The sequence below is a fragment of the Choloepus didactylus genome, chromosome 5 (genome assembly GCF_015220235.1).
Source record: "Choloepus didactylus isolate mChoDid1 chromosome 5, mChoDid1.pri, whole genome shotgun sequence".
Classification (NCBI taxonomy): Eukaryota; Metazoa; Chordata; class Mammalia; order Pilosa; family Megalonychidae; genus Choloepus; species Choloepus didactylus.
This window is the reverse complement of record NC_051311.1, coordinates 41,158,404-41,171,624: the sequence shown is the minus strand read 5'-3', so window position 1 is coordinate 41,171,624 and position 13,221 is coordinate 41,158,404. Positions and strand designations below refer to the sequence as shown.

Here is a 13,221-nt window from a genome sequence, read left to right as displayed (position 1 = left end):
TATGTATAGCATCAAACACAGCAATCCTTTCCATGCAAATCCTACTATGAATGCCATCCACTACTAGAATGGACATCATTTTAATGCAACTAAAAAAGTAAAACTGTGAAAAAAGTTTTCCCCAAAAGGTCAGGCTTTCCTTGAAGATCAGCAGTATCAGCGGCACATGACCAGATACTCGGTGTAGCATCAGCTCAAAGCCCAAAACATTAGAAGCAGCAGACTCACTCATGTATTGTGTATTAATTACCAGTGTGTGGGAGGGAGACTGCAAGTAAAATTATTTTTAAAATAAATAAAACTCCAGTCCATATATTAGGCTTTTCCTTGAATACTTTTCTGTTGCTGTCTCTGTACAGTCAAATATGCTACCACCAGCCTAGGACTCCACTCCATGTTTTCCATCCTCCCTTCACCTGCCTTTTAGTAGTCCAGGGTTTGGCCTTGCAATCCATTGGCTAAAAGCAGCCAGCAGAAATTCCAGCTGCCGGTGTGACAAAGGACGATCCTGGGGGATGTTCTGAAGTCTGACTCGGCCGGTAGGAAAACCACCTGCATCACAAAGACCAAGGGCATACCTGAGCCAGGGCTGACTGGAAGAGGCAAGTATTCAAGTTGGAGGGTTACTACTTTGAGATGCTGTATCTGTGGAAGTGTGTGCTGCTCCAGAGGGGAGAGTAAGGAAGAATGTGTAAGTAAGTGGTGTCCATGTGATAAGCTGTAGTTCTGTAGTTGGATTTTAACATCTCCTTGCAAGCCTCGCTTTTGGTAAGGGGATTTCTGGTTCTGGAGCTGGTCGCTGCAAGGTTGGGTATTCTTTTGGGGACAGAATTACTATGGGACTAAATCACTCAGAGTGTTTGGGTTTGCTTTAGAAGCACTATCAAGTCTACATCCCACAGAGTAAAGGAAAATAAGGAAAATCTGGCAGAGTATTGCTTCATGAAGCACGCACACGCCTGTGTGTGTGTGTGTGTGTGTGTGTGTGTGTGTGTGTGTGTGTGTGAAAGCAAAGCTGAGATATTTATGGTGTGAAATGTTAAATGTGTTAGCAGGATTTTTGAGACTTCTTTCAGGAAGAAGCCTTCCTTTTTAATTTAGAATAAATCAGTTTGTTTTGTAACAAGAGTGCTAATAAATAATAACAATAATATATAATGCTTTCTAGAATAAGTATAGACACATATGTATAGACACACACGCCCACACACTCATACACACACACCAAACTGGAAAATATGTGCATGTTTTCACTCTCTTACAAAATAAATTATCACCTAGATAAAATAGTATAATATTTTGAGGGAAGATAAAGTTTATAGGTTCCTGCAATAGTTGCGCTCAATTTAAAGTAATTGCTCTTCACCTTTTTTAAAAGGAGTGAAAATAACATCAAATTTCCTGTTGGCTTTTCCCCTTTTGAAATTTAGCATTCAGGTTTGGTTATCCCTGAAGGATTTCATTTTCCACCCTCATATTTGCAGTCAATTTTCAAGACTTTGCTTCCCTCCCAGTGATGACTGAATTCCACTGGCAGTCTGTAAAGGACAGAGTTGATTATGGCTTTTTCTTTGGGTGATACCTAATCATCGCCAGTAGCACTTCAGAACTTCACTGCCTTCTGAATTTGTGTGTTTTCCCCACAGCCTCTATTCATTTGTATCATTAACAATTGAAAGGATGTTCTTCTTCTGATTGAAAAGCCAAACAATTGGGGAAAGCATAGATTCCTTCAAAGTATATTTATTTAGGGGATTCTCCACCTGCTCTATGCTGTGTATTTCATGGGATGAGGGGGAAGAAGAGAGAACAGGAAGTATAACTACTGCTTCTCTGGCCTCATCTTCACTTTTTCCAGAACCAGAGAATTAGGAAGTCCTTTGTAGTGTTAAGGAAACTTGGTGTTCATCTAGTCCAAGTCAATTTTATTTCACAAATGGGAGTACTAGATAGTCCTCAATGGCCATTTTCTTCTCAGTTAGTCTACAGGGCTGAGTCTGGATCCTGATCCACAGAGACTGCTGATCCAGGAATTCAGTGTACATATCATCTACATTTAGCTCTGATCCTGAAGAAATACCCTGGTGCCCAGTCAAGAACTAAAATAGCACAAATCTAACTTTGGAAAACCACATTCATCATGTTCCTTTCAATTCTACTATAATAATACCTTTTGTCAAACTCTACTTACTCATTTGAAGTGTTCAAGTTGGAACATTTACTTTATTCAGGAGGGATTTCTTTCTTTCTTTAAAATCTGTATCTAAGCTGTACTATTAGATGTATTCCATATCAGTGGATTTGAAGGACATTCTTTTATATATAGATGTTGACTATTATTTAAATTCCAAAGCTACTGAGACATAGTAATAGAACTAATAATAGCAAGCATTTCTCAAAAGTCTTTTGTGTGCCATTAACTATACTAAAAGCTCTATCCATATTGCCCCAATTAATTCTGACTATAACCTTGGGAGTTATTTAACATTATTCCCATTTTACAGATCAGAAAGCTGAGGCTTCAGAAAGATGAAGTTACTATCTGGATATCATACCCCTTCTAAGTAGGGAGCAGAAGCCAGCTCTGTCTTGACTCCTCAGCTTTCTACTATATTATTTCTTGCCTTCACATTCGCAGACTTCTGGGTACAAGATAAACTTTAGATAAACTAGCATGTCCTTAGTGTTTTCTCACTAGTAAAGGGTTACCCAACAGTTTAGGCAAAATGCACTGGAATTATATGAAACCTCAGTACACTGCCAATTAAGGGCCAGCTCCCCAAAAGCTATATTCCATATTCAGCCCAATTTCTAATGAGATTTCTAGTGGGAAATTGGGTTAGAGTGAAAGAGGGGCACGATGAAGAATGCACCCCTATGACCACCAGAGTAGGTATCTCCTCTTTTCCTCAGGCCCTATGGACCTAAAAGGAGAGCCGAGGATTGACTGAGCATAGATTTAACTGATACATCTGAAAGGGAAGATGTTTTATGTTTTTAATTTCTTTCCCTTTTCACAATCAACCAAGCCTGGAGCTATTTATGTCCGGAGCCTGAGAAGTTGGGTCCCCATTGAGATGCCTTTTCACTGGCTCTTTAGTTGTTGCAGTGGTTTATCATGTCTTCAAAATTCACTTTCTACCAGGCTGAGAACAGGGAAATACAAATGTCAATTTTTCATCCTCAACTATTAGGAAAAATTCAGAAATGACAACCATTGACAACTTTCATCATTTTAAAGGTCTGCAATCCTGAAAACTGGCCTCTGATTTCTTCCTATATAGTCCAAAGGATTGATTGAGGAGTGAGAGATTAGTCTGAAGGCCAATAACATCTCAACTTTTTTAAAATTCCTTAATATTTAATATTTTCTCGATCTAATGTAGCTTGTAAGTGTCCTATATGATTACTTCTTGTTAATGCATGGCTGGGTAACTTCATAAGTTTGGGGACCAGCAAATAGACATAGCCAAAATATGTTTCTTATACTATAATATATTTTCAAATTTTAGTAATTTGGAATTGGTGATCATTTGTATGGGGGCTAAATTAAAGTTTACCACTGACCTTAGTTGCAGCCATATGAAGGCAAAGTCTGCTAAATAAGTGAATACTGTTAGCAATATTATGAAGTGGTAGAAGAAGAGGGGAGATTTTAGCCACTTACAATAAGGATTTTTCAGAAACAAAAACTATTTTTATTAAAATGCCAATCCCAAACCTCTAGGAGGTAAATCTGAGTTTCCATAGCTGCTTAGAGGACACTAGACTGAATTTCTTTACAATGGAAAATTACCTTCAAACAAGAAAAATTCAAACTGCAAAAGGGGAGGGGAGGATGAGAGAGCTTCTAGGTTCCAGCTCTATCCACTCTCATCTGCAATTATTTCTCCACAAAGTGGGAATTCCTTTTCTTTCTAGAACACAACGCGGGCCAAGTCACTCTTTCCTGAAAACCTGACAGGACTTACCATGGGTTAGCAAATAAAGTCTCTGAAGACTCAACTTCTTAGCCTGGCTTTCCACTGTCTGGCTTCAGTTTACTAACCAGCCTCCTCACCTGGCTCTGTTGGAGCTCTATGGCCATAAGGATATGTCAGAAATCCTGCAGCACACTAGGAACTCCATTTGTCCTTCAATGCTCAGTGCAGTTTTGACCGTGCTGTGAAGCTCCCCTTACTGTTCTGGACAAAAGTGGCCAGTCTCTACACTCCCTGAACACTTGGCACCTGCCCCTCTTAGAGCTCTTCCCAGACAGTAGTTTGTTTCAGTATCTGTCAGTGTGTTTTATTTGTGTTCCAAGGTCTAATTTGCCCATCTTCAGTGGAGGGACTGGGTCATTTTCATCTCTATATCCTTTCCCTCATCCAGCTCCCTTTCTTCTATTTGAATATTTCCTAGAACATAGTTGTTGCTTCATAAAACTGTAATTAATTAATTTGATTATGGGAATTCATTTCCCCAAGCCTGGACAAATCCCACCTAAGAATGCTAAAAGCACCTATAGATGTGATCAATCAATAATTGTTGAGAAAATCTGTAAAACTGAAGAGGTACCTAAAATGGAGACAGGCAGGTACTGACTTTCAAAAATACTTTTTTAAAAAGTGGATTCCAGAAAGTATATAGACTGGTAAAATGATGACTGGAAACATTCTGGAATAGATTATCAAATAGGTGATAAGTGAGGATTTAGAAAAGAATAAAATGATCTGTGTAATCCAACCTGACTTCCCCAGAATCAAGCTGTACCAAGCTAACCATGTTTTTTAAACTGTGGGTTGTGAGATTAGTGCATGGAAATGGGGAATACTCACAACTAGAGTTCATAACTTAGTGGTGTGCTCTGGTCAGTCTGGAATTGTAGATTATACACCAAAAAGTACATGTAACCCAAGGGCTGTTTTAACTGAACTGTCCTCAACTGATCATAATTTAATCATTCTCCTAGGAGTGCCACAGGTGTGGGTGGTATCCAGGACAAATGTAAAGTCTTGTCAAATACTCTTGGCATGGCATTTCTTGATTTTAGCAAAGCACTTAAACTCTGTATGGTATATTTTTTATGTATTCAACAAATATTTATTGGCATGTGTATTATGAGGTGCTGGATCACTGTGTGTGGCTCAAAAGCAAATTACTAGTTAGCTGATAGTAAGGAAAACAAAAACCAAAAAATTGATTGCCTGAAATTCTCTTTGGAACAAAGCAGGAAGACAATTAATTGATTAATTCATGAAAGTCCTGATGTCTTGGGGTGTGTTGCATGCCCCCCCCACTTCACTCAGTTCTCTGCTCAGAGAGCTCTCGATCCCCCCTCTCCACAAAAGCACCTTGCTCAGTCGTTTTCTATATCCTGATCTTGTTTTATTTTTCTTCATTGCACTTTTTGTCCTGATTATTTTATAGATTAATTCACATTGTTGCCCATTGTCCTCATCCTTCGAATGTGATGTAAGGGGTGGCATTTCACAGGGCTTGGTCTTTTGTTCCTTGCCAGTTCAATGGTTATCAGTCACAACTACCATCTTTCCTGCTAGTCAAATTTCTAGATGATGGGAATTATAAGGGACAGTTAATATGGTAAATAAGGGAGTCAAAATTCATAACAGCAGCAGATGTGAAAGCACTTTGATAATAGGAAAATTGTAATTAAATGTAAGTTAGCATCATTGTCTTAAGTGGCTATAAATCTGAGCCAAAACCAATGGAATGAAACTATCAAGGTTAAATATAAGCTCATGCATTTAAGTTCAAAAAAATCAATTACATCAGTCCAAGATGAGAGATATCTGAGAGGGCACCACTTTCCAAGCACCCACTGAGTCAGCCATTAGAAGATGATGATGGCGACCACAATTAGGCTGCCTAGGCTTCCTGCCTGCCTGCCTGCCTGCCGTGGTAAACATAGTTCTCCTGGGGGTTCAGTTAATGTTGAGCACTCTTGGAATGTCATTCAGTTAAGGTTGCCACACTGTGAGGTGGACATTGCCAAAGGAGAATTTGGCCAGAGTAGGGATCTGAAAACCACCTCCCTTAGAGAACAGCAGCAAGAATTGGGGGCCATTTAGCCTGAAGAAGAGGGAAGGTGGGAGAGCTTCCTTTAAATCTCTGTTGGATGGTCACATGGAGAAGAGCTTATTGCATGTGTTGAGTGCTAAGTTAGAACTGCTGGGTCCTAGGGGGCAGATTTCTTTTCAGGGTAAGGAAAAGTGATCAGAGCCCAGAACCAGCACCCTGTGACCCACAAACAGTACCTGGGTGAATACTGAGCTCACTGCCACTAAAGATATTTAAAAGAAGCTAGACAACCATGGGACCACAGGTAAGCTGTAAGAGGGATCCTGAGTTTAGGTTGGAGGCCAAACCAACTGGTATTGATCCTTCCAACTCTGACATTGCTCATCTATTCTGAACTTCAAAATTTTCAATCCATTCCGACTGCTTCTTTTTCCACTTAGTCTGACGTTTGATTGAAAGGCCTAGCTTCCATGATATGAAAGTGCTTTGAAATCTGCTGGGCATTGGGGGTCGGGAGGAGGTCTCTGTTGTTATTGTTCATATTGTCATTAAGTAATTCCCTACCATCCCTCAGCAGTATTCTCCATTCTCTATCCACCCGCCCCTGATATGGAGTTTGACAGCTTTTGCACTTTGAAAGCCCTCTGAACTCTATTACAGTGCTGTGCATTGTGAATACACAGGATTTCTTCACCTGCTTGTGTGCTAAGCCACCCCTAGATGAACTTTAAGTAGAACCTGAAGTTTGAGTATCAAGTGAGCACCTTTTACCTCAAAAAAGTGAAAGACCAACTAAATAAATGCAACTTGAATATGGTTTTATAAGGCATTTCCTCCTCTTTTCCCCACCTCTTTAGAATTTTAACAAATTCAGAATACATGGAAATTCTATTTAGTTTCTTTTTAAATGTGAAATGGAAGAAATATGATTATAATAGCATGTAACTTTTGCAATTAAAAATGCATTTTTTATGAATAAAGTCTGGCTCCCAGGGAAGAATTCTCTACAAAAGTCCAAAAATACCAGATGTTCACCTTTCATTTACAGGTTCATGTATATGAGAAACTCAGTAAATCTTTACCCTGTTCTCTCTCCCAATGATGGCAAAGAGAGAAAACCAACCATACGAGCTAGAAGGGTAGAAAACTGCTTCAGTACAGCTTTCTGGAGAAAATTAATAAACTGAGAAAAAGTAGGAATGGACAAACCGATGTTACTGGGAATATGGGTAGAAATACTCAAAATTACACAACAAGAATTAAAACACAATAAGCTATGTTTTTTTGTGGGGTTTTTTTTCTTTTGCCATTTGTACCCTGCCTCTGTACCACCTAAACAAACAACTATTTGAAAAATGTGAACTTGTTACACTTTTTCACTTTTTTAACTCTTAAGTGATCTGTTGTTTGGCTGTCAAATTCATACCAAGGAAATAAATAAAGCCTTTCCAGGTTAAAATGATATTATTTAGTGATCTGTAGTGATTATAAATTAGATAATCCTAGTATCCTAAAAGCAGTGGCTACAAAATATGTATCAGGAGTTGAGCTCATTCTATGTGATGACTCGAAATGAGAGAAGCTCAGACACCAACACTGAAATAAAGTGGAAGGAGAAAGTAGAAAACAGAATTTGAAGCATGTCATTGTTCATTAATGGTGAATGGTATGTATTAAGATATCCAGCCAGACTCCCTCTGGAGTAAACCAGGCATGTTGAAGTCGCATTAAGTCTTTACAACCCTCATCTATTTGCTACAAACATTCTGGAGCTTTCATCAATTCAAATTCCACCCCCAATGTTCCTCCACCCCCACATTATTCAGTGCATCTGCGTCCGGGTGAACTTTTAGAGAATCTCTTGCGTTTCCTTGCAAAATTCTTTGGCTGGTGATATCTGAAAAAAAAAATATATATATATATATATATTTTATCTAGTAGTTCATTTTCCCCCCTAAGCATTTGAAGTCTAAGCCTGTTTGTACCGTGACAGAGTAATCAAAGAGAACGCTCGGCTCGCGGCCGCCGATCTCATTTACTCAAGCCATTGTCCTCAAGTGGTCTCCAGCAGAGGGCAGCGATGTGCTCCAGGCATCCTAGACCTAGTATTAGAAAACAGGGGAGAGTAAGTTCACCAGTACAGCAGCCTCATCTTCAGGTTTGAAGGGAGCACATTATCTATAAAGCACACATTTTTCCCAAAACAAAATAAGACCTTTTCCTATATTATGAGTGAATATTTTTGCAAGAAAACATACAAATGTATTGGGCAAAAATCCTTCATTCAGTTTAATTCCCCACTCCTACTAGGTGCCTTCTGTTCTACCGTGGGTGATTCAAAAATAAGTACGGTGCACACGGTTTAGGTTTACAGAGCTCGTCACCCTATGAGAGAGGACAGGCCTTGGCATAAAATATGACAATGATGTGGGGCAGGGTGGGAGCATGTGTCAGGAACACACAGATAATAAATGCTACAGAGCAGAAGGATGGATCAGCTCAGGCACGACCAATAATTTGCTTGTAAGTACCCTGATGGCAGAGGTTGGGGTTTTGTTCTTTCGTAACCTAGCCATAGCCCCTAAAACAGAAGCCAATAGTGAATGGCAACAAGTTGGTGCCTGATGTATTTCACATCAATAAGCACGAACAACTTCAGTCATAGATATTTTAGGCAGATTAACTAACGTGATATGAAATTTTTCATTTTATTCTGATCTAAATTTGTGAATGTGAGTGTAATATTTTATGATTATCTTGGACACATAAAATGCTTGATAAAATCCAACAATCATATAACCCTTCACAAAGCATTTTTTACCTCTATGCCTCACATCAATCCTTGGAGGAAGATATTGTTTTTGTATTCATTCATTCATCCCTTATTTACTGGTGCCTCCTAAGTAAGTGCTGGGTGTTGCATACTGGGGATACATCAATGAACAAAACTCCTCTCACGGAGCTTTCTGCTGAGAGAAAAAACAATAAACAAGTACAAATAAAGAAACATATAAATGACTTAAATCACTGATAAATGCCACTAAGAAAATAAAACCAGTAGTATGATACAGAGTGATCAAGGGCAGAGGTCAAAACTTTAGAAAGGATCCTCTAAGGCAGATTTGAAAGAGCCAGATCTAAGGAAACAGTATTCCGGCTAATAAGAATAGCAGCAGAAAAGCCCCTGAAGCCTGACAAGGTTGGTGTTTTCCTAAACAGAAGGAAATCAGGTATGGCTGGGTAGAGGAACTCAAATGAGAAAAGTAGAAGCTGAGAGAGGAGGCAGCACCCAACTTGGTCTGTTAGGCCAAGACAGGTAATCTGGATTTTATTATAAGTTGAATGGGGAAGTCAGTGTAGGGTTTTAAAATATTATTTTGGCTTTTGTGTGGAGAATGGATTGTGGGGAAAGCATGAGTGGAGTCTGGGAGATCAGATGGGAGGCCATAGCAAGAGCCGGTTGAGAGACAAGGTATCTTGAACATGGGCAAATTCAGAATGTATTTTGGAGGTAGAGATAATACTACCTGCAAATGGAGTAGACGCAGAGAGTATGGAAAAGAAAGGAGCAAATCCCCAATTTATGTTTTAAAACTGAGGCTTTAAAGAGATTCAAGAATGTAGTCTGAGGTCACAAAGCTATACATGACAGAGCTAGGACTCCAGACCAGCTCTCAAATTCCAAAACTACAACTCTTCTGATTTTTGCATACCAATATGAGATTTGCATAAAGAAGGAATAAATTAGTAGTAAGTCCTGTTAACTCTCCCTGATAATGATGTAATGATTTTTTGAGGCTGTATACAGTGGACATTGTGTAATCGTCACTCAACTAGTCAGTCAATTTGTGGTTACTTGCAACAAGTCTTTGTATTCAATAGGATCAATATGCTTTCTCTGAAACTAGTTATTTATAACCACAAAGTGCACTTCAGATAAATTCCTTTCAGAGGTTGCCTTATTTTCAGAACCAACATTTCCTAGTCATATCATAAATTATTAGAGAAATACCAGGCAACAGATCATGTCTATCTCTTATAAGGTCCTTGTTGCAGTATTGCACTTCACAGTTTTATTAAATTGGTCTTAGTAGACAATCTGCTCTTTAAAATCTCCCTGTGAGCCACAAATGCTGTAAATTTTCCATCTCGACTCTTTAGCTGATTTGCTGGGTAATTCAGGAAGAGACCTGTCTTGGTTTCCTGGGGCTGCCATAACAAAGTACCACAAACTGGGTGACTTAAAATGACAGAAATTTATTCTCTCACAGTTCTGGGGGCTAAAAGTCCAAAATTAAGATGTTGGCAGAGCCATGCTCCCCCAAAGTTTCTAGGGAAGGAATTCAAGGACTCCTTCCTTGCAGCTTGCTAGCTGCTGGTGGCCCCAGGCATTCCTGAGTATAACTCACGTAGCAGCACAATCTAACCTCTGCCTCCGTCTTTACATGGCCATCAAATCCCCATGGATCTCTGTCTTCCCATAGTGTTCACCTCTCTGTGTCCATCTCTGTGTCTCCAGAGAAGAGCACCAGTCATGTTGTATTAGGGCCCACTCTAATTCAGGGTGATTTCATCTTAACTGGATTACATCTGCAAAGACCCTATTTCCAAATTTGGTCACATTCACATGTACCAGGGATGGGGACTTCAACATGTCTTTTTGGGGGACACAATTCAAACCATAACAAGTTCTTTCATCTCTGAACTGTGAATGAGATATCTGCAGCCCTTTTATACCAAATCCAAGAACTGGGGGGAAAATCTAGAAATATGGATCTCACCTGTGGCTTGTGGCTATATGTAGTCATTCATTATTATTCGATATATATTTACCCAGTTCCCAATATAGCACTGGAAAGACACAAGTGAATAAGAGAACCAAGGACGCTGCCTCCACAGAGCCCCTCTCTAATGGACATGACAAATGAACAGACAAGATGTTACAGACTTTAATAATTGCCATCATAGACATCAGTGAGTTGATATGATAAAGAGAAACTGGGGGTGGCCCAGTTTTGGATAAGTTGGTCAGTTAAGACCTCCTTGAGAACATGATGCTTGAGCAGGAGGCCAGAAAGTTGCAAAAGAAAAACTAAAAAAATAAAAAAAATTAAACAGGTACGTGAAGAGCTGGGAAATGCATCCCAGGCAGTGGGAACAACGAGGACAGGGGCCCTAAGAGGAAGTGCTAGTGTGAGTTAGGAGTCTCTTGGCTGCTCTAAGAGAGAGATCCAAACTCACAAGGGTTTAAGCAAGATATAAGCGTATTTCTCTCAGTTAGCAGTCTGTGTGGACAGTTCAAGACTGATTGCTCTTATAACCATTTGGGACCCAGGCATCTGCTATCTTGCTCTCTGACATTCTCAATACGTGACCCCCATCTCATGTTCTAAGATGGGCTTCTCAAGCTCCTGGCATGACAGCCACTCAGAAGGGGAAAAGGGAAGGGACACGATACCTCTTCCTTACATAGAGACATAGTACCCAGAATTCGCACATATCTCCATTCACATCCCAGTAGGCAGAACTTAGTTCATGGCCACACCTAGCCCTACAGGAGGCTGGGAGATGTTGTCTTTAACTGGGCAGTTATGACAGAGAGAATAATGGACTTCAGGGGACAAATGGCATCTCTGCCATATACAGTGTGTATAAGAGATTGGAAAGAGGACAGTGTGGCGGCTACACAAATGTGAAAAAGGCAGAGGGGAAGGAGACCAGGTTGGATAAGGAAACCGGTCACAGGGGGCTTTGTAGGCCACAACAGGACATTTGAATTTTATTTAAAGAGCAAATCAGATGCCACTGAAGGGTTTTAAGAGTGGAAGTACATGGTCTGATTTATGTTTTTAAAAGAACGCTTTGCTGCTGTGTCTCTGGAGAACAAATTGGAGAGGAGAAAAAGTGGAAATGGGGAGCTCATTTAGGAAACTATTGTTCTAGCCTATCTTAACAAGCAAGGCTGAATCAGATACAGGGACATGATTATACAGTTATAGCTTTAATTGTATCAATTATTCAAAGAGACAATGAGCAAAGACTCAAAAGATGGCATGCTTTTTTATAAGACGTAGAAAAATCTTTGTGTGGGAAACTTACTGGATGAACAGGTTTCAGAGAATGTATCCTATAAAAGACTGACTTAAAAATCTGTCCAATGTGAATATGCAGCCATATTAGACTTGGTTTTGTTTGAAGTACCCTTAGCTTCTCAGGAGTAGAGAAAGCACATGAAAGCACCTGTCGAGTTATGGCCCCTCCTGGGTTCAGTCTCTCAGGATGTTAGAGCAGGAGACCTTAGAGCTGCTTTTCAACCCACTGTGCTACAGGGGAAGAAACTGGTCTCCAGGAGGAAGAGTGTCTTGCCCAAGAGCACACTCCAGCTGGTTGCTGAGGCAGGACCAGAAGCCCACTTCCCATGAAGGGGGATCCTCAATCTTAGGGTTTCTCCTGAATCCTCCATGTCCTGTTAAGGTTTCAGCCTCCTCACCAGCATCTCCCTTAGAACAGGTTCCTTTCTTTCATTTACTCCAAAGCTACCTACCCTGTATCAGTCACCTTATCTTCAAAGCCATTACATCAGTCACCTTATCTTCAAAGCAGTACTGGTCAGATTCCAAGGATAGATAAAGTGATTTTAAGGGATAATAACTCAAGTTTGCTGATGTGTTTTGAAGTTGAAAGAGGATGGTCTAAGGGCAATAATATTAATTGTGGGTATAAATGTTAATAAAGGATGTAGGGAGAGCCCTGGGTGACAAACACCTGGGAGCCCACTGTAAGGCCAGGCCAGAGCCTGGCCCCACTGACTGTTGGGGGCCTAGTCACACTCTATAGATAAAACATGGTTCCTCTGAAGGGGTCTCCTATCAGGAAATACTATGGGTTGTAGATGGGAGAAAACAAAATTGAAGAGAGGGAGCCAATAAGCATTTTATTGAAGATACTACAGACATACTTTTACAGTCAGGGATTCATATTTGATTATGCAAAATTATGGATTCTGTAATGATACAGATCCTGGCAATTATGGCATGCCGCTATGTTGTCTATAAAACATTCCCTTTTGTCTCTGAAGGGACCTTAAAAAAACAGAAACAATATATAAGCTTTGTTGTGGCAAAAATTCTCCTGCAAATCAATCTTATCTACACATTGCTATACATGCTAAACCTTGTTTTACAAATTTTCTCATACAAA

At 39.8% G+C, this 13,221-nt stretch overlaps 1 protein-coding gene and 1 long non-coding RNA gene across 2 annotated transcripts in view; one reads left to right on the top strand and one right to left on the bottom strand.

The window, feature by feature from the left end:
• The window catches only part of CNTNAP2 (contactin associated protein 2), a 2,391,149-nt gene that overhangs the window by 2,321,976 nt on the left and 55,952 nt on the right, over nucleotides 1–13,221 (top strand). The gene's annotated exons all lie outside the window — the stretch shown is intronic.
• On the bottom strand, nucleotides 7,692–8,902 carry LOC119533962. Its single transcript, XR_005216931.1, has 3 exons — nucleotides 8,843–8,902; nucleotides 8,007–8,123; nucleotides 7,692–7,918 (listed from the first exon to the last, which is right to left on the bottom strand). It is a non-coding gene; the product is annotated as an uncharacterized LOC119533962 (long non-coding RNA).